Here is a 19,513-nt window from a genome sequence, read left to right on the forward strand (position 1 = left end):
CCACGGTCCCCTCCCACCCCCTTCACCCTTGAATGAAATGCTACTGATCCTTGCTGCTGCGTCTCCAAGCAGGCTAATTGCTCTGACAAGCAGCTCTGAAGCAGACCACGGCCCAGCTGTTCAGAGAGATGTCACCTAGAGCTCTGCCAACAGTCTCTCTCTCTCTCTCTCTCTCACACACACACACACACACACACAGAGGCTGCAAGAGCACCCCCTCCCAACTCCTCTTTGCGTTCTCATTCAAGCACTTCAGTGACATGCCTGCCCCCACACTGCTCTGAGGATAGCTTTTAAAGATACAGCAGCAGTTCCTTTCTGCTGCATACACAGAGATGCCAAAATAAGGGCTTATTAAATAAGAGAATAATGAGTTGCAGATATGTATGGAGTTAAAAGTTCACTTTTAAATCTTCTTTGCCTTTTTCTCACCTGTGAAATAACCGAGGACAGAAGAATGATCTTGCTTAAATGCTACTAGGCTAGACTTCAGAAATTAGGACCAAACCTAGAAACAGAATTTTCTTTCCAGTGAGCTATATTTAGTGCAATCATTTTTTACTTGGGGGAAGAAGGTGGGCAACCCAGAATACTAGTAGCTGTCTGTTCCTCCTTCCATGTGTGTCCCAAAAGGATGGGGAAGAGACTCTGGCTACAAAATGGGGGAATTGAGAAACTATGAAGGCTTCTTACTGATAAAATTGATGAAAAAGGACAAGAAAAGAGTGTAAGTATGTGGATGAGGATAAATAGATTTTTTAAAAAGAAAGAGCACAAAAGACAACAGGAGGAAGAGTAATAGTTATTTTTTTTTTTTAAAGATTTTATGTATTTATTTGACAGGCAGAGATCACAAGTAGGCAGAGAGGCAGGCAGAGAGAGGAAGGGAAGCAGGCTCATCGCTGAGCAGAGAGCCCAATGCAGGGCTCAATCCCAGGACCCTGGGATCATGACCTGAGCTGAGCCACCCAGTTCTTAAAAATGTGCAGGGCTGTGGGGCACCTGGATGGCAAAATCAGTTAAGCATGATTCTTGTCTTCGGCTCAGGTCATGAATTCAGGGTCATGAACTCAGGGTCCTGGGGTGAAGCCACTCTCCAGCTCAGGTTCTGCGCTCAATGGGGAGTCTGCTTGTCCCTCTTCCTCTGTCCCTCCCCCCACCAGCACTCTCTCTCCTTCTCTAAAATAAATATATAAAAGTCTTTAAAAAGAAAAAATTTGCATGACTCGGAGACAGAAGACATAAAAGTAACCTCAGGTCCTGATTTTTAAAAGCCCAAGGAAAGGTAGTAATAATTTACATTGCCATAGGAACTAATGGACATTATAAGTGGCACAAGTTCTTCAGTAGCACAAAACAATACATGGGTAGGGGTCCAGGCATCCTGAGGAAAACAATAAAACCTGTCACAAAGACAGGTTCATTCGTATTCATATTCATTGTGAGCTTGTCTTCTTACTATGGGCCAAACATTATGATAAACTCTAGGAGTATGAGAGAGATTCATTAAGGATCATACAGAAGGAAAAAAGAAAGGGTCTGGCTTTTACTCTGAATGAGATGAGAAGTGACTAGAGGGGTAAAAAGCTGATCCTAAAGGGCCAAAGAGACCACTGACAGGAATCTGGCTTTTACATTTAGAGAGGCAATCTCACTTGAGATGAGAGTCCAGTGGGAGTTCTTAAGCAGAGGAATGGCATGTTTCTGACCTTTATTTCTTTTTTGCTTCCAAATTTTTGAGAAATTTCTAACATACAGAGATTTTGCAAGAACAGTACAACAGCCAACTAGATTCATATTCGGATTTAGTACGTATGTGTGCATGCACCCATGTGTGTAAATTCTTTTCAGGGCTATTTGAGATGTTCTCATAATGACCCTTCACATATAGTAATTCAGCATGTATCTCCTTGTATCTCTTAATAAAGCCACTCTGAACTATGAAATAACCACCTGTCAAGTCCCAGTTGGGTTACTGGGTGGTGTACCTGCCAAAAAATCTAAATAGCACTGCAAATGCTCAGAAAACTCAAATGACTTTGGAATCACCATCCACTAAAGGCTGGCCAGAACTTGCAAGCTGAACCTAACCAGGTCAAATGCCTGCTAAAATAAGAGTCAATGTTCACCATGACATTTAAATCAGACCCAGACCCTTTAACATAATATTCATAATTTCTAAACTATAATCTAAAAATTTCTTGGCATACAAAAACAAAAAAACAAAACAAGATAATTTCAATTTGCATAGGAAAAGAGATGACCAGATACAACATTGAGATAACACAGATATAGGAAATCTGACAGCTATTAAAACAGCTATTATTAAAATGCTCCAACAGCACAGTATAATGTGTAGATTTGTCTAATCACTATGTTGTACACCTGAAACTAATATAACACTGTGTGTCAACTATACTTCAATTAAAAAAAGGTACTCAAAAAGACTTCTGTGGAGGTAGAAAGATAATCTGTCACTTGGAATTACATTTAAGCATGATAAATGCCTAGATTGACCTAATATCCGTATCCATGATTAAAACAATAACCTTCCTGGGCACCTGGGGAGCTCAGTCATTAAGCATCTGCCTTTGGCTCAGGTCATGATCCCAGGACCCTGGGATCAAGCCCTGCATTGGACTCCCTACTCAGCAGGAAGCCTGCTTCTCCCTCTCCTCACCCCCAATTATACTCCACCTCTCGCTGTCTCTCTGTCAAACAAATAAATAAAATCTTAAAAAAATATAATGACATTTCTTTTATTTAGGGAAATATTCCTGAAACCAATAGGAAGATAGAATATTTTAAGAAAAAATAGAGGATATAAAGAAGAACCAAAAGGAAATTTTAGAACTGAAAAATATTAACAACCAAAATATACATACTCAGTTCATGGGTTCAACAGCAGAACAGAAACAACAAAAGAATCCAGTTAATTTTCAGACAGATCAAATTCAAACTGAAGACAGATAAATTTGAAGACAGTTCAAATCTTTTTTTTTTTTTTTTAAGATTTTATTTATTTATTTGATAAGAGATCACAAGTAGGCAGAGAGGCAGGCAGAGATAGAGAGCGGGAAGCAGGCTCCCCACTGAGCAGAGAGCCCAACTTGGGCCTTGATCCCAGGACCCTGAGACCATGACCTGCACCTAAGGCAGAGGCTTAACCCAATGATCCACCCAGGTGCCCTGAAGACAGGTCAAATCTTAATAGCAATATCAAACAGGAATCAATATCAAATCTGAACAAAGAGAGAAAAGACTTGAGGAAAAAGGAACAGATTATCAATGATCTGTAGGGCAATACCAAAATGTCTAATATTTGGGCCATCGGTGTCCCAAAAGGAGAGAAGCAAGAGTCTGGTGTAATATTTGAAGAAATATTGGTTAAAACGTCATAAATTTGACAAAAGACATAAATATATAGAGTCAGGAAGCTCAGCAATCCCCAAAAAGGATAAATAAAACGAAAGTCTACTCCTGGATTCACAATAATCTCAAGCTAAAAACTAAAGACAAAGTAAAAAAAATAAATCTTGAAAGCAACCAGGGAAAAATGATGTTATTACCTATTAAGGAAAAAATGATCTGAATGCCTCTATATTTCTCATCAGAAAGGGGCAAGAAGGAAATAAAACAGCATTTTAAAGCGCTGAAAGGAAACACAGGTTTCTATATCCAGGGGAAATATCCTTGAGGATGAAGATGACATAAACATTCTCAGATAAAGGAAAGCCAAGAGAATTTACTGCTAGCAGACCTATTCTAAAAGAATGGCCAAAAAAGTTCTTGAGAAAGATGGGAAATAATACAACTAATCTTGGAACACCAGGAACAAAGAACGAAAAATATAAATGCTAAATATCTGGTTACATATAATAGGTTATTCTCCTCCTCTTGAGTTCTTTGAAATGTTTGATGTTTGCAAACAAAAACTGCAAGATGATCAAATGGAATTTTCTTTTTTTTTTTTTAAAGATTTTATTTATTTATTTGACAGACAGAGATCACAAGTAGGCAGAGAGGCAGGCAGAGAGAGAGAGGAGGAAGCAGGCTCCCTGCTGAGCAGAGAGCCCGATGCGGGCCTCGATCCCAGGACCCCGAGATCATGACCTGAGCCGAAGGCAGAGGCTTTAACCCACTGAGCCACTCAGGCACCCGATCAAATGGAATTTTCAATATGTGTCAATAAATGTAATAGATAAGACAACTACAATATTAAAGGGAAATAGGGCAGGAACCTATATGGTGGGAAGGTTTCAACATTCTACCTAAAATGGCAAAGTATTAATTCTAAGTAGACCATTAAAAGTTAGGTGTGTATATTGGAAAAAAACAAAACAAAACAAGAGATCCCTAGAGCAGCCAATAAAATCTACATAAGGGGCGCCTGGGTGGCTCAGTGGGTTAAGCCGCTGCCTTCAGCTAAGGTCATGATCTCAGGGTCCTGGGATCGAGTCCCGCCTCCGGCTCTCTGCTCAGCGGGGAGCTTGCTTCCTCCTCTCTCTCCCTCTGCCTGCCTCTCTGCCTGCTTGTGATCTCTCTCTGTCAAATAAATAAATAAAATCTTTAAAAAAAAAAAAAAAACTACATAAAAATGTATAGTCAAAACCTAATAGATAAAATTAAATAATTAAAATAGAGTATCACAAAATGTTCAAATGACTCAAAAGGCAGGAAAAGGATATTGTTACAGAATTAAAAATAGGAAGAACAAAGGAAAAAACAATAAGATGGTAGACTTAACACTAAACATATCAATAATAACATATAATGTAAATGGTCTAACAATGCCAATTAAAAGACAGGTTGTTCAAGAGTGCCTGGGTGGCTCAGTTGGTTAGGCATCTGCCTTTGGCTCAGGTCATGAAATGAGGGTCCTGGGATCAAGCCCAGCTCTGGCTCCCTGTTCATCAGGGACCCTGTCTCTCTCTTTCCCCTCTGCCCCTCCTGCCCCCATGCGCATGCACATGCAATTGCTCCCTCTCTCTCAAATAAACAAAATCTTACCAAAAAAAGTTGCTCAAACATATTAGAAACTTCAAATATAATGATTTATACTTAGGAAGGTTGAAGGCAAACAGAATAAACTACTTAATATGGTACTTTAATAGTGGATACATGACTTTACACATTAGTCAAAACCCACAGAGGGGTACCTGGGTGGCTCAGTCAGGTAGGCATTTGCCTTAGTTCTGGTCGTGATCCCAGGGTCCTGGGATGGAGCCCCACAGTAAGTTCCCCGCTCAGCAGGGAGTCTGCTTCTGCCTCTCCCTCTGCCCCTCCCCCCACTTGTGTTTTCTCTCTCCCTCGCTCTCTTTCAAATAAATAAAATCTTAAAAAAAAAACAGAGCTATATAATACAAAGAGTGAAATCTAATATAAATAATAGATTTTACTTAATAATAAAGTGTCAATAGTGGTTCATCAATTTTTTTAAAGATTTATTCCTTTGAGAGAGAAAGAGACAGTGACAGAGATAGTGAGAGAGGAGAGGAAGAAACAGGCTCCCCACTAAGCAGGGAGCCCAAAGTGAGGCTCGATCCCAGGACCATCAGCACCAAAGCCAAAGGTAGATGCTTGACCAGTGAGCTACCCAGGTGTCCCCTGGTTCATCAATTTTAACACATGTACCACAGTAACACAAAACACTAAGAGAAACTGTGTGTGTTTTGGGGGAGGATGGTATATGGGAACTCTGCATTTTCTGCTCAACTTTTCTATAAATGTAAAACTGCTCTAAAAAATAAAGTTTATTAATATAATTTTTAAAGAGTTTATTTATTTATTTGAGAGAGAGACAGAGCATGAATAAGGGAGGGAGAGGGCGAGAATCTAAAGCAGACTCCATACTGAGCATGGAGCCCCATGCAGGGGCTTGATCTCACAACCCTGAGTTCATGACCTGAGCTGAAACCAAGAGTCACTTAACCAACTGAGCCACCCAGGTGCCCTTACTAATTTACATTTTAAAAGGTTAAAAATGATACACTGTACAAACAGTCACCAAAAAAAGCCAGAATGGCTATATTAATATTAGACAAAGTAGACATCAGGGCAAAGAAATTACCAGGGATAAAGAACAATGTGAGGGGCGCCTGGGTGGCTCAGTGGGTTAAGCCGCTGCCTTCGGCTCAGGTCATGATCTCAGGGTCCTGGGATCGAGTCCCGCATCGGGCTCTCTGCTCAGCAGGGAGCCTGCTTCCTTCTCTCTCTGCCTGCCTCTCCGTCTACTTGTGATTTCTCTCTGTCAAATAAATAAATAAAATCTTAAAAAAAAATGTATAAGAACAATGTAAGATGATGATAAAAGGGGCAACTTCACCAAGAGGACAGTTCTAAACATCTATACCCCTAACAACAGAGCTTCAAAATTCACAAAGCAAAATCTAAGAAATGAAAGTAAAAATAGACAAATAGTTGAGTATTTCAAGACCCCTTCCCATCTGGGAACAGACAAACTTATTTTTTTTTTTTTAAGATTTTATTTATTTGTTTGACAAAGAGATAGAGAAAGCACAAGTAGGCAGAGGGGCAGGCAGAGGGAGAGGGAGAAGCAGGCTCTCCACTGAGCAGGGAGCCTGACATGGGGCTCAATCCCAGGACCCTGGGACCATGACCTGAGCCAAAGGCAGTCGCTTAACTGACTGAGCCACCCAGGCACCCTGAGACATACCAAAAATTAGCAAGGATGTAGAAGAATTGAACAATATCCTCAAAAAACAGGATCTAATTGATATATAACACAAACTAAAAATAGAATACTCATTCAAGTGCTCATGGGACACTCAAAAAGACAGACCATCTACCCTGAGTCATAAACAACCTTAACATATTTATAAGAACTGAAATCATACAAAGTATACTCTCTCACCATAATGGAATGAAAGAAATCAATAACAAATACAGGAAAACCTCCAAACACTTGGAAATTAAACAACACACTTCCAAATAATCCACTGGTCAATCTGAAGAAAAATTGGAAAATATTCTAAACTAAACAAAAATGTAGATATATAAAAATCTGTGGGATACAAACTAAAGAAATACTAATGGGGAAATAGATACGAAATGCTAAATGCTTACATTAGAAAAGTAGTATCATATACTAAGTATCTGTGTCTCTCCACAATTCATATATTGAAGCTCTAACCCAGTGTGGCTGTATTTGGAATGTCCTTCAGGAAGAAATTAAGGTTAAATGAGGTCACACAGATGGGGCGTTGAAATGATAGGATTAATGCCCTTATAAGAAGAGACATCATGGGGTGCCTGGGTGGCTCAGTGTGTTAAAACCTCTGCTTTTGGCTCAGGTCATGATCCCAGAGTCCTGGGATTGAGCCCCACATCGGGCTCTCTGCTCAGCAGGGAGCCTGCTTTACCCCCTCTCTCCCTGCCTGCCTCTCTGCCTACTTGTGATCTCTCTCTGTCAAATAAATAAATAAAATCTTAAAAAAAAAAAAAAAAAAAAAAGAAGAGACATCATGGGGCACCTGAGTGGATCAGTGGGTTAAGCTTCTGCCTTCAGCTCGGGTGTGATCCCAGGGTCCTGGAATCAAGTCCTGCATTGGGCTCTCTGCTCAGCAGGGAGCCTGCTTCCTCCCTCCACCACCCCAGCCCCGCCACCCCCCCCCCCCCGCCTGCGCCTCTGCCTGCTGCTCAGCCTCCTTGTGATCTCTGTCAAAAAAAACCTTAAAAAAAAAAACTTAAAAAAAAAAAAAAAAAAAGAAGAGACATCAGGGGCATGTGGGTGATTCAGTCAGTTGAGCATCTGCCTTCTACTCAGGTCATGATCCCAGGGTCCTGGGATTGAGCCCCACATTGGGCTCCCTGAGCCTGTTTCTCCCTCTCCCTCTGCCTGCTGGTCCCCCTGCCTGGGCCCTCCCTCTCTCCCACTCTGTTAAATGAATAAATAAAATCTTAAAAAAAGAAAAAAGAAAAGGTATCAGAACTTGCTCTTTCTCCATCTTCCCCCATGTGTATAGGAGGTCATATGAATATACAGCCAAAGGGCAGCTGCCTACAAGACAAAAGAGGACTCAGAATTAAACCCACTTTGTTGGCACCTTAATCTTAGATTTCCCAGGCCTAGAGACCTGTAAGAAATAATTTTTCTTAAAAAAAAAAAAATTTTCTTTTCTTTTCTTTTTTTTTTTTTTTAAAGATTTATTTATTTGACACAGAGAGAGAGAGAGAGTGAGAGTAGGAACACAGCAGGGAGAGTGGGAGAGGGAGAAGCAGGCTTCCCACTGAGCAGGGAGACTGATGTAGGGCTCAATCCCAGCACTCTGGGATCACGACCTGAGCTGAAGGCAGACACTTAACTGAGCCACCCAGGGACTCCAAGAAATAATTTTCTGTGAGAAATAATCTCCCCGTTCTCTGATATTTTGTTATGGCAGCCAGAGCAGACTAATGTAAGTAGAGAGATCTCGATCACTAATCTAACCTTCTATCTTAAGAAACCAAAAGAGGGGGCACCTGGGTGGCTCAGTGGGTTAAAGCCTCTGCCTTCGGCTCAGGTCATGATCCAGCTCAGGTCATGATCTGAGGGTCCTGGGATCGAGCCCCCCATTGGGCTCTCTGCTCGGCAGGGAGCCTGCTTCCCCTCTCTCTCTCTGCCGGCCTCTCTGCCTACTTGTGATCTCTGTCAAATAAATAAATAAAATCTTTTAAAAAAAAGAAGAAACCAAAAAAAAAGAACAAAATAAAAAGAACAAAAACTCAATGTAACCAGAAGGAAGATAAATAATAAAAAGCAGAAATTAATAAATTAAAAACAGGAAAAAAAAATCAAGGAAACCAAAAGCTGGTTCTTTGAAAAGATAAAAAAATTAATAAATCTCCAGCAAGACTGACACAAAAGAAAGAAAACACACATAAAAACAGGAATTAAAAAAAATAATAAAAAGGTAAAACAACAGATCCCATGGTCATTTAAAAGAGGGAATTACAGGGCGCCTGGGTGGCTCAGTGGGTTAGGCTGCTGCCTTCGGCTCAGGTCATGATCTCAGAGTCCTGGGATCGAGGCCCGCATCGGGCTCTCTGCTCAGCAGGGAGCCTGCTTCCCCCTCTCTCTGCCTGCCTCTCTGCCTACTTGTGATTTCTCTCTGTTAAATAAATAAATAAAATCTTAAAAAAAAAAAAAAAAAGAGGGAATTACACACAATTCTAAACGCACAGATTCAACTACTCAGTTGAAACAGACTGCTTCCTTGAAAACCAGAAATTATCAAAAGTTATTAGAGATAAATCAGGTATTTGAATAATCCTGTAACATTAAGGAAATCTATAGGCCCAGATATTTTCTCTGGTAAATTCTGGCACACATTTACAGAAGAAATAGTACCAATTCTGTATAATCTCTTCAGAAAATAGAAGAGAAGAAAACACTTCCCAACTCATTTTATGAGACCAACATTACCCTGATACCCAAACCAGCAGCGATATTACAAGAAAATACAGACCAATAACCTCATAAGCAAAGACATTAAATGTTTCAACAAAATATTAGTAAATTAAATCAGTAATATATAAAAAGGATAATGCTTTACAACCTAGTGGGTTTGTCATGAGAATGCAAAGCTGATTCAATTTCTGGAAAGCAATCAATGTAATAATCCACCATACTGAATCCAAAGGGGGGGAAAAAACAACACATGATCATTTCAACCACTGCAGGAAAAGCATTTGGCAAAATTAAACACCCCCTCACAACAGAAAATCTCAACAAACTAGGAATACAAGGAAATTTCCTGAGTCTGATAAAGGGTAACTCTAACAATCTTGAAGACTGATGACTTCTGGGGGTGCCTGGTTGGCTCAGTCAGTAGAACATTGATTCTTGATTTTAGGGTCATGAGTTCAACCCCAACTTGGGCATGAATCCTACTCACAATTTAAAAAATGAACAGGGGTGCCAGGGTGGCTCAGTCAGTTGGGTGGCCAGCTCTTGATTTTGGCTCAGGTCATGATCTCAAGGTCCTGGGATCTAGCCCCATGTCAGACTCCGTGCTCAGAGGGGAGTCTGTCTGAGGATTTCTCTCCCTCTCCCTTTGCCTCTCCCCCCACTCATGTTCTATTTCTCTCAAATAAATAAATCTTTTTAAAAAGTTAAAATAATAAATAAAATCTTAAAAAAAAAGACTGATGCCTTCTCCCTAAAATCAGAAATAAGACAAGATTGTCCACTGTAAACCACTAATATTCAACATCATAGTGAAAGTCCTAGCCAGTAGAATAAGCAAAGAGAAAGAAATAAAAGGCATACAGATTGGTGAGGAAGAAATAAAAACCATTTCTCTTCACAGACAATATAATCGCACACATATAAAATACTAAGGAACCACCCGCCACCCCCAGAAAACCCCAGAACTAATAAGTATGTTTAGCAAGATTGTAGGACATAAATTCAACACTGTCAAATCAAATTTCCCCAAACTGATTTGTAGACTTGGTACAATTCTATTCAAAATCTCAGTAGGATTTTTTGTAGATATGACAAATTAACTCTAATATTTATACGGAGAGACAAAAAAGCAAAATTGCCAAATTTTGAAGAATAATTTGTAGAAATCATAGTACCCAATTTTAAGACTTAGCATAAAGTTACAATAATCAAGACAGTACAGAATCAGCGATGGGAAGGAATACAGATCAATGGAATAGAATAAGAAATCCAGAAATCCATATAAATATACTGGTTTATTTTACAAAGGTACAAAAACGATTTAATGGAGAAAAGACAATCTTTTTAACAAATGGCATAGAAACCACTGGACATCCATATACAAAAATAAATGAGTATCAACCTAAACATTACACAGTAACTAACTCAGGATTCACAGACCTGTACCCCTGAAACAAATAATACATTATATTTTAATTTTTTAAAAAACTAACTCAAGGGGCGCCTGGGTGGCTCAGTGGGTTAAAGCCTCTGCCTTCGGCTCCGGTCATGATCCCTGGGTTCTGGGATCGAGCCCCGCATCGGGCTCTCTGCTCAGCAGGAGCCTGCTTCCTCCTCTCTCTCTCTCTCTCTCTCTCTCTCTCTCTCTCTGCCTACTTGTGATCTCTGTCTGTCAAATAAATAAATAAAACCTTTAGGGGGGAGGAGTCAAGATGGCGGAGAAGTAGCAGGCTGAGACTACTTCAGCTAGCAGGAGATCAGCTAGAGAGCTTATCTAAAGATTGCAAACACCTGCAAATCCATCGGCAGATCGAAGAGAAGAACAGCAATTCTAGAAACAGAAAAACAACCACTTTCTGAAAGGGTCTTTGCCTGGTTTGGGTTAGAACCAAGATGCCCTTCAACGGAGGAATGCATAAGGAAGATGTGGTCCATATACACTATGGGGTACTATGCCTCCATCAGAAAGGATGAATACCCAACTTTTGTAGCAACATGGACGGGACTGGAAGAGATTATGCTGAGTGAAGTAAGTCAAGCAGAGAGAGTCAATTATCATATGGTTTCACTTATTTGTGGAGCATAACAAATAGCATGGAGGACAAGGGGAGTTAGAGAGGAGAAGGGAGTTGGGGGAAATTGGAAGGGGAGGTGAACCATGAGAAACTATGGACTCTGAAAAACAATCTGAGGGGTTTGAAGTGGCGTGGGGGTGGGAGGTTGGGGTACCAGGTGGTGGGTATTGTAGAGGGCACGGATTGCATGGAGCACTGGGTGTGGTGCAAAAACAATGAATACTGTTATGCTGAAATTTTAAAAAAAAATTAAAAATAAAATAGTAAAAATAAATAAATAAATAAATAAAACCTTAAAAAAAAAAACTAACTCAAAATAGATTGTTGATCTAAATGTAAAACCATAAAATGTTTGGAAGAAAATATAGGAGTAAATCTTTGTGACCCAGGATTAGGCAAAGAGTTCTTTTTCTTTTTAAAGATTTTTTTTTTTTTTTAAAGATTTTATTTATTTATTTGACAGACAGAGAGAGAGTAAGGGAAGCAGGCTCCCTGCCGAGCAGAGAGCCTGATGCGGGGCTTGATCCCAGGACCCTGGGATCATGACCTGAGCGGAAAGTAGAGGCTTTAACCCACTGAGCCACCCAGGTGTCCCTTTTTAAAAAGATTTTATTTACTTGAGAGAGAGAGAGAGAGAGAAACAGACTCCCCACTGAGCAGGGAGACTGATAGGCACTCAATCCCAGGACCCTGGGATCATGACCTGAGCCAAAGGCAGACACTTAACCGACTGAGCCACCCAGACAACCCCAGAGGCAAAGAGTTCTTTTTTTTTTTTTTTTTAAAGATTTTATTTATTTATTTGACAGAGAGAGATCACAAGTAGGCAGAGAGGCAGACAGAGAGAGAGGAGGAAGCAGGCTCCCCGCTGAGCAGGGAGCCCGATGCGGGACTCGATCCCAGGACCCCGAGATCATGACCCGAGCCGAAGGCAGCGGCTCAACCCACTGAGCCACCCAGGCGCCCCCAAAGAGTTCTTAAATAAGATACCCAAAGACAATCCAGAAAAGAAAAGAATTTGGCAAGTTAGTCTTGATCAAAATTAAAAGCTTGTGTTCAGCAAAAGCCAAGATAAAAAGACAACATACCAGATGGAAGAATATATATCCAATTATATACCCCCCAAAATGACTCATATCTAGGATAAAGGACTCTCAAAACTCAACAATGAGAAAATAACCCAATTGAAAAAGAGGCGAGGCACCTGGGTGGTTCAGAAGAATAGTAGAATAGTAGAATGCTGATGATTACTGAAGAGTACATGGGGTAGATTCATTGTAATATCTTATTTTTTTGCATTTTTGAAATTTTTTTCATTTAAAAAAAGAAAAAAGGCCAGGAGAACCAGCAAAGGAAACTAAGAAGGAACAGCCAGTGAAAACAGAAAGTATGATGTCTTGGAAGCCAAGTGAAAAAAACATTTAGAGGAAAAGGCAATAAACAATGTCAAATACTGATAGGTCAGTAAAGATGAGAATTTACAACTAACTACTGGATTTAGGAATAGAGAGTAGTGGTGGTAAAAGCCTAAATAAAGTGGGTTTAAGAGAGTAAAAAAGAGAGAAACTGGTGAGAGCAAGAATAGATAACTCTTTCAAATAATTTTGCTGTCAAGAGAAATGAGGCACAAATGGAGCAGAAAGAAGATCAAGAAGAGGATAAGATGGGACAAACTGTACTATATTTAAGTCCGAATGTTCCTTCACAAAATTATTCTGTTAAAGAATCATTAGCTAAATCCATATAAAGTATGTTAAGACCACCAAGTCACATTAAGTGATAAAAGCAAGTTGCATTTACCAAAATCTTTTTGAGTACTTTCTATGGTCTAGGTACTACTATTATGCATTTTAAATGCTTTTCACTGGAATCTCATTCTTCAATAATCACAAAGGATAAAACCTTTGTATATAAAAATGTTCACAAGCATTATTTATAACAGAGAAAAATCTGGAAATACATAGCCAATAGGAATAACAATAATTGATGACAAGTTCAAACAAATGAATGTAAAGTCATTCTGATGTGTTTATAAATTTTTTAATGACCATACAGTCTTGTGCAAGACTATATGTACATTATGATATTAATTATAAATATGAAAAGATAATGGATTAAAAATATAACAAAAATTTGTTTTATTTTAAAGATTTTATTTATTTGACAGAGAAAGACACAGCGGGAGAGAGAACAGAAGCAGGGGTAGTGGGAGAGGGAAAAGCAGGCTTCCCCACCACAAAGGGAGCCTGATGCAGGGCTTGATCCCAGGACCCTGGGATCATGACCTGAGACGAAGGCAGACGCTTAACCACACTGCCACCCAGGCACCCCCAAAATGTAAAAAAAAATTTAACAAGAATCTCTCCTAGGAATGAGATTACAGGTGATTTTTTTTCTTCTTTATACAGTTTTACTCATCCACATTTTCTAAAATGTCTTCATTTTTTTAAAAGATATTACTTATTTTTCCAAGAGAGCGATGGAGTGAGTAAGAGAGGGCTGGGGAGGGGCAGAAGGAGAAGCAGGGAGCCCAATGCGGGGCTCGATCCCAGGACCCTGGGATCATGACCTGAACCAAAGGCAGTTGCTTAACAGACTGAGCAACCCAGGCACCCTAAAATGTCTTTAATAAAGAGCTCAGATGAAATGAAAATCAAGGTATTAAAATTAACAATGTACCTATTTCCAGCAAAAATAGAAAAAGGGAACCCATACACAGTAACAACAGATACTGCCTAGAGACAAACAAAAGAAAAAGATCTTTAATGAAAAGGTTGTAAAACGCTATTGAAGGATTAAAAAACCCCAAACAAACGGAGTTAAGAGAAAATAACTCTGGCTTTAAGACTCAATATTGCCAAGAAGTTAGTATGCTCCATGTTAATCTAAAAATTCAATGCAATTTACAACAAAAATATCAATGGAGTCTGAATAAAACGAACAGGTGGAGACTGCCCTACTAGTAGAGACTTCTTGCATAGTAATTATGACATGTGGAATGAATACTGACTGATTATTTGTTGAAAGGTGAAACAAAACAGAGATACTTTTGTCAATGAGTTTTAAAATGGCCTCGGGCCATTTAGGAGACGGACCTTATCACGTTCTTATCAGGTGCAACCATGAACTTTGAACTGAAACAAACTGTAAATATTCTAAGGACTCAGGCCAAACACCTGCAACTTGGTACAGCAAGAGACTCTTGACTACTGATAGCTTAAGAACCAATTATTTTCAGCCAAAATTAGCTTTCTGCCACCAACACCAAACAAAATTCTTTGTGAACAATATATAAAAGCATTCCTTTTTGTCTTTAAAAGCTCCTGATTTTTGTTCCCTAAGGGGAAGCTTGGGCAGCTTCCCCAAATGTATGTTCCCCAAATTGCAATTCTGATACCCTAAATAAATGCTTTTATTTTTATTTTGTAAAAATGTAGAAGTTGAGCAGACCAATGGAAAAGAATAGAGATCACAGAACAGACCCCTACATATCCAAAAACTTGATCATATCAGGAGACATAATTAATATTCAATAACAAATGTTTTGAAGCAACTAATTATAGAGAAAAAAAAGTCCATTCATATCCCACACAAACATAAATTCCATATGGATTAAAAATCTACATTTGAAAAGCAAATTCTTAAAATTTCAGATGCAAATATACAAGACTCTTTATGACCTCAGCATAATGAAGGACTTATTAAATAAGAACCAGAAGCAGAAACCAGGGGAAAGAAAAAAAAAAGACTAACTTCTGATGACTTTAAGATTTAAAACTTAAAACTTCTATACAGCACAAAACACAGGGTCCTGGGATTAAGCCCTGCGTCAGGCTCCCTCTCCCTTTGCCCCTCCCCCCTGCTCTCTCTCAAGTAAATAAAATAAATAAAAAAATCTGTAAAAAAATTATAAAGTTAAAACATAAGCTATAGATAGGGAAAAAGAATTTTCAAACATACATATATGACAAATTGGTACCCAATATATACAAAGAATTATAATCCAAAAAGAAAAAGATAAATAATGCAATAGAAAAGTTGGCAAAGACTCAGAAGTAGAAACACAAAAGTCCAATAATAAAAGCTTATCTTCTAGTAATTAGGAAAATGCAAACTAAGATGAGGAAATACCAGGTCACATCCAAAAGACTATCAGAAAATTTAATGGGTGCCTGGGTGGCTCAGTTCGTTAAGCATCTGCCTTTCCTTCCACTCAGGTCATGATCCCAGAGTTCTGGGATCAAGCACCATGTCAGGCTCCCTGCTCGGCAGGGACTCAGCAGGGACTCAGCAGGGAGTCTGCTTCTCCCTCTGCCCTAACTCCCCTCTTGCCCTTGCTTTCTCTCTGTCTCACAAAAACAAATAAAATCTTAAAAACAATTTTAAAAATTAACAGCTTTACAATACTCCATACTGGTATGCCAATACATTGTTTATTTTTGTTGCCGAGTACTACACCATTGTATAAATAAGCCACAATTTATTTATCTACTTACTGTTGATAATACCTGGATTATATGGGTTTCCAATTTTTTAGCTATTATAAATGGAGCTGGTATAAACATTGATGTACAAGTCCTGACATAGACATATGGATGCATTTCAGAGGTGAAATGGCTGTGTCATTACGATAAAAGTATATTTAATACAAAAAAAAAAAAAAAACCTCAAACTGTTTCAAAGTGGTTTCACCATCTTACATTACTATCAGTAATATATGAACTCCAGTTGCTCCATATCCTCACCAGCATTTGACTTCATCATACTTTCTCAAGATCAGCCATGCTAAGTAGTTGTGTAGTGGTACTTATGGTTTTCATTTGCATTTCCCCAATAACTAATGTCGAATATCTTTGCCAAGCACATTATCTTCTGTAGCAAAGAGTCTGTTCACATCTCTTGCCCATTTTTAAACTGTTTTGTCTTATTATTGAATTACGAGCATTCTTCATATATCCCACATTCAAATACTTTCTTGTATTTTCTGCCAGTCTTTTTTTTTTTTAAAGAATAAGCTCTATGCCCAACATAGACTCATGACCCTGGGATCAAGAGTCACAGGCTTCACCGACTGAGCAAGCCAGGCATCCCTACTCTGTCTTTAAAAGAAATTTTATTTTCGGGCACCTGGGTGGCTCAGTGGGTTAAGGCCTCTGCCTTCATCTCAGGTCATGGTCTCAGGTCCTGGGATAGAGCCCTGCATCGGGCTTTCTGCTCAGCGGGGAGCCTGCTTCCCCCTCTCTCTGCCCACTTGTGATCTTTGTCTGTCAAATAAATAAATAAAATCTTAAAAAAAAAAAAAGAAATTTTATTTTGATGAGCTCAAACATCAATTTTTTATACTTTGTGCATTTTTCTGTTTAACTTATGAAATCTTTCTCCAATCTATGATCACAATGATTTTCTCAGATGTTTTATTCTAGAATTTAATTTTAGCTCTTATATGTAAGCCCATGATCCATGTGAGTTAATTTTTGATGATGTGAAGGAAGGTTGGAGGGTTTTGTTGTTGTTTTTAATGTGGTGAAGGATAGCAGAATTTGCCATCCCACATATGGCACTTTGGCATAGGGTTATTTTGAGCATAAGGAAATTAAGAAGCAGATAAAAGAAAAGTTCTCTGCCCTCCATTTGCCTAAAAGCAGGACATATTTAAATTTACAAAGGTGTCCTCCTCCCTTCTTCACTAGGAAGGACAAAAGTTAATTAACAGGAGACAAACCTTACCAGCCTGGAGATGGCACCAGAGTGTTTTACATAACAAACTTTACTAGTTAGTCTTTATCTACCATTAGTTTCAATATATCTGTCTTCCTTCCCATAATTTGCCACTACCAGACACTCAAGGTCCTTTTCCTTTGTCTTAACATTTCTCTAAAAATTTGTTAGGCTCTAACTTTTTTTTTTTTAGATTTTACTTATTTATTTGAAAGAGAAAGAGAGAGCACAAGCAGGAAGAGAGGGAGAGGGAGAAGCAAATCCCTCCACTGAGCTGGGAGCTGGACATGGGGCTCGATCCCAGGATCTGGAGATCATGACTGAGCTGAAGGCAGACACTCAACCATCTGAGACACCCAGGCACCCTATATAATCTAACTTCTAACCAAACTTTTGACTTACTCATCTAGGCGTTTCTCTCGTATATATACATATATGGGATATATATGTCAATAAACTTGTTTTTCTCTTGTTAATCTGTCTTGTTACAGAGACCCAGCTGGGAACCTAGAAAAATAGAATGAAAAAGGTTTTTCGGGGCGCCTGGGTGGCTCAGTGGGTTAAGCCGCTGCCTTTGGCTCAGGTCATGATCTCAGGGTCCTGGGATCGAGTCCCGCGTCCGGCTCTCTGCTCAGCAGGGAGCCTGCTTCCCTCTCTCTCTCTCTGCCTGCCTCTCCATCTACTTGTGATTTCTCTCTGTCAAATAAATAAATAAAATCTTTAAAAAAAAAAAAAAAGGTTTTTCTTCTCTTATAAGGTTTATCTGTTTAAGGACTACTTATAAAAAAGTTTTCCTTTCCCCACTGAAATACCTTAGCAACTTTCAAAACTCAAACAAATCAACTGACCATATATGCATGGATCTATTTCTGAACTGCTATTCCTTTCCATTGATATATACAGGTTTATTTTTACACCACACCATCTTAATTACCAAACCGTTTGCTCCCTCTCCCTCTGCCCCTTCCACTCATTCAGACTCACACGCTTTCTCTCAAATAATTAAAAAAAAAAAAAAAAAAGGAAATCAGGTTATATTAAGTCCTTCAATTTTAATCTTAGTTTCCAAATTTGTTTTGTCTATTCTAGACCCTTGTGTTTCCAGGTAAATTTTAGTTAGTTCGTTGACTGACTGAGATCACACTGAATATACAGACCTGGAAAGAATTACAATTTTACCAATATTGAATCTTCCAATTCAATAAAGCACATGTCTTATAGTTTTCAGTATACAGCTACTGCATGTATCTTGTCAAAGTTAGCTCTAAGACTTTATTTTTGTTATTTGTAAATGATGTACTTACTCAACCTCAATTTCAGATAGTACTTCCTAGTATATAAACATACATGTGATTTTTATATACTGACTTTGATCCTGCAACCTTCTTAAACTTAAATAATCTACTTTTATAGAATCCTTATGTTTTCCTACACACATGAATCTGTCCTCTGTAGTAGTAAGTTTTACTTTTTCCCTTTTTCAACCTTATGCCTTTAATTGCTCCTCTTCCCCTCTTAGCTCACCACACTGGTTGAGAATCGTCAATGCAATGTTAAAAAGAAGTAGAAAGGCAAGTATCTGTGTCTTGTTCTTGTTCTTAGGGGCAAAGAATTTTTTCTTCATTACGTGCAGTATTTGCTTTTGGTTTTTTAAAGATGCCCTCTATCAGACTGAGGAAGTTCCCTTATAGAGAAGCTCAAAGTTCCCTTATAGAGAAGCTCTATAAGGCATTCCCTTATAGAGAGGCCTGGCTGGCTCAGCTGGTAGAGCATGCAACTCTTGCTCTTATTGCTGTAGGTTCAAGCCCCACACTGGGTGTAGAGAGTATTTAAAAATACAGTCTTTTTTTTTTTTTTTAAGATTTTATTTATTTATTTGACGGGACAGAGATCACAAGTAGTTAGAGAGAGGAGGAAGCAGGCTCCCCGCTGAGCAGAGAGCCTGATGCAGGGCTCAATCCCAGGACCCTGGGATCATGACCTGAGCCGAAGGCGGAGGCTTTAACCCACTGAGCCACCCAGGCGCCCCTTAAAAATAGTCTTAAAAAAAAGGAAGTTTCCTGCTAATTTGTTGAAAGTTTTTAACATGAATGGAAATTAAATTTTCCCAAATACTCTTCTGAATCTCGAGATAATCATGTTACTTTGTTTTCTAGTCTGTTAATAGGTGTGACTTATATTGTTTGAATTTTAAATGCTAAACCAACCTTGAATTTTTGAGATAAATCCTACTTGGTCATGATGTATTATCTTTTATAGAAATTACTGATTTCAATTTACCAAAATTTTGTTAAATATTTTTGCATCTATG

At 38.8% G+C, this 19,513-nt stretch overlaps 1 protein-coding gene across 18 annotated transcripts in view; it reads right to left on the reverse strand.

Annotated features, from left to right (window-relative positions):
* R3HDM2 (R3H domain containing 2) overlaps positions 1-19,513 on the reverse strand; it is a 162,553-nt gene that overhangs the window by 65,111 nt on the left and 77,929 nt on the right. The gene's annotated exons all lie outside the window — the stretch shown is intronic.

This window comes from Neovison vison, chromosome 12 (genome assembly GCF_020171115.1).
Source record: "Neovison vison isolate M4711 chromosome 12, ASM_NN_V1, whole genome shotgun sequence".
NCBI lineage: Eukaryota > Metazoa > Chordata > Mammalia > Carnivora > Mustelidae > Neogale > Neogale vison.